A 3,005-nucleotide genomic window follows, 5' to 3' on the forward strand; every position below is an offset into this window, starting at 1 on the left:
ACGCGCACGCGCCGCCGGAAAAAATACGTAGGCCACTCCAGGTCGCCAGGTCTCCGTGTCAGGTCACCGCAATCCAAAGGCCGCACCTTTCGCCTCTGGCGCTAGGGTTTCGCCTGCCTCCCAATTCGATCCGCGAGTGCACCAGGACCAGGTACGCCCCCACGATTCCACCCTCGGCACCCAGATTCGGGCTCTGGTTCCCCTAAATCTGTGTTTTTTCGTGGTGTCCAGGTGATCTCTTCCCCTTTGGTCTGCTGTGACGTGGGAGATGCCGCCGAAGTCTAAGAGGAGTGGTGCTGCCACCGCGAGGAAGGCGCCGGGGGCGAGGGGCCAGATGGGGAGGGCGCCGGCTGCTGCGGAGGAGGCGCCGGTTGTGGAGGAGATGAAGGAGGCGCCTGCTAAGGAGGTGAAGGTCGCCGAGGAGGCCCCGAAGGTGGTGGAGGAGCCGAAGCGGCAGCCCTCGCCTCTGCTGCCGCAACAGCTGGTGGTGGAGGAGAAAGGCTCCGATGCTGCGGCCAACGGTGCCAACCGGGGCGAAGGTATTGTTTCTGCTCCTATTTCGTGCATAGGTCGTGAACTTCTGCTATGATCTATCCTGCGGCCTCAGAGATTTAGATTATAGATTATTAGTTGTAGCATGGCGGTTGTATTATGTAATAATCCCTATTATACTTGGTGGAACATGAACATATATTTTGGCCATTCTATTGATGACATGCCCAGGATATTTATTTTGATGCCTGTGGCCATTTGGCATTCTGTTTTGACAATGACTACTATAGGTTTTACTTAGTTTGAAATAGAACAAAGAAGATTATGTGTTTGTTGTAATTATGGCTGATGGGCTCTGCTCTATATGGGTCAGATACTGTTCACTGTTTTATCTTAAAATAAGTTGATGGGAGTGTGTCTTATGCTCAAATTTTTAGATGATGGAGTTGCAAAAGAAACATATGAAGAAGAGGACAAAGGCGAACGGCTGGAGTTCGAGGATGAACTAGAATATGAAGAGGAGGCTGCTGTAGACTACGATGAGAAAGATTTGGAGCAGTATGAGGAGCAATACGAGGATGGTGATGAAGAGGTGGAGTATACTGAAGATGTGGTTGAAGTAGAGATAGATTTGGTGGATGAGGAACTTGATGAAGGTGGTGATGATGGGGAGGGGGAGGGATACGAAAATGCTGACGAAGAACATCATGTGGATGTGGATGATGAAGAACATAATGAAATGGTCAAAGAGCACCGCAAGCGGAAGGAGTTTGAAGTTTTTGTTGGTGGGCTGGATAAAGATGCAACAGAAAATGACCTTAGGAAGGTTTTTGGTGAAGTTGGTGAGATCACTAAAGTTCGTCTGATGATGAACCCTGTCACAAAGAAGAATAAAGGCTTTGCCTTCCTGCGATATGCAACTGTAGAGCAAGCAAGGCGTGCTGTTTCAGAGCTAAAGACCAGGTTGGTCTTAAGATTGACTATTTTATGTTTCTGTATCTTTTTCACAAATGGCTTACATGTTTTATTTAATATATACTCCAGGTGCGGGGTAAACAATGTGGCGTTGCTCCAAGTCATGACAATGATACACTCTTTGTTGGCAATATCTGTAAAACATGGACAAAAGAACATGTATGACAATTGAGATTTGTTTTTGTGATTTTCATTTGCTTCTTCACCGAAGAAATAACTTGTTTTGGCTTTTGCAGTTGAAGGATAAACTGAAGAGTTATGGAGTTGAAAGTTTTGACGACTTACTACTGGTTGAGGATACTAACAATCCTGGGATGAATCGTGGCTATGCCTTGCTTGAGCTTTCTACTCGACCTGAGTCAATGGATGCTTTCAGGATATTGCAGAAGAGGGATGTAGTCTTTGGAGTTGATCGTAGTGCAAAGGTTTCCTTTGCTGATTCCTACCCTCAAGTCGATGACAAAATAATGGCACAGGTGACTACTTATTTTGTACAGTAATTATAACTTAAAAATCAATCATGAATTGCCCATTAACACGTGTACCCAATAGTTTCTATGTATCTACCTGATCTGTTTAAACTTTAAAGTTGTTGCATCCTGATTTATGTTATTTATGATTTAGGTCAGAACTGTATTTCTTGATGGCCTTCCTCCCTCATGGGATGAAGACCGTGTTAAGAAATATCTCAAAAAGTATGGAGCTATTGAGAAAGTCGAACTTGCTCGAAACATGCCAGCTGCCAAGAGAAAGGATTTTGGGTTTGTTACATTTGATACGCATGATAATGCTGTTGCTTGGTAACTCTGAGATTGGTGAAGGTGATCACAAGGTCTGTTTTACAAATTGCAACTATATTTGCAGTGTCCATATAAATATATATTATGTCATTGTGCAAGTTTTTTTTGTAATGATTGCAATTTCCCGATTCAGGCAAAAGTAAGGGCTAGACTATCGCGGCCACTACAGAGACCACCTAGAATGAAGCATGGATTGAGAGGAAATTTTAGAGTCGGGCATGGTGCCCCACGAGGTGGCCGTTTACCGTATGCTCGTGCTCCTCCACCTCGTAGGCCTCCGCCACGTCTTGTTCGACCTGCTGTTACAATAAATCAAACAAATGCTCATCTTCAGGAAATTATGAGGCTTCCTTGTATACAATTTCATACTACAGCAAAGCAACTAAAGGAAACTGCGGCTAGGAAAAGATCTGCATTGTCCAAAAAGAATACACAGGTACTATGTGAAACCTTTTATCTCTCTTTGCATTAAAAAGGAACATATAGTCCTTTTGGAGAAGTACATAGCTATTCTTTTGTTCTGCTCCTAAATATGGTCCAGGCTTAGTTTCCTCTTGCTGATTAGAAATATATATGGATGTGTTTGTGCTCTTAAAATGTCTTGGGAGGCAGCTGCATGTATGTTTATATTTGCTTTACGCTTCAAAGTTCATGGTTGATAGTACTGCAGCTCACAGAACTCTAGTACTGCAGCTCGTGTTTTGCTTCAGTGTTCAATTAGCTTTGCCACCACTAGTC

The 3,005-nt window shown here is 44.1% G+C and overlaps 1 pseudogene; it reads left to right on the forward strand.

The window, feature by feature from the left end:
• Window positions 1-268: 268 nt before the first annotated feature.
• Window positions 269-2,616, forward strand: LOC136536636 (heterogeneous nuclear ribonucleoprotein Q-like; annotated as a pseudogene).
• Window positions 2,617-3,005: the final 389 nt, after the last annotated feature.

Source organism: Miscanthus floridulus, chromosome 2, assembly GCF_019320115.1.
Source record: "Miscanthus floridulus cultivar M001 chromosome 2, ASM1932011v1, whole genome shotgun sequence".
NCBI lineage: Eukaryota > Viridiplantae > Streptophyta > Magnoliopsida > Poales > Poaceae > Miscanthus > Miscanthus floridulus.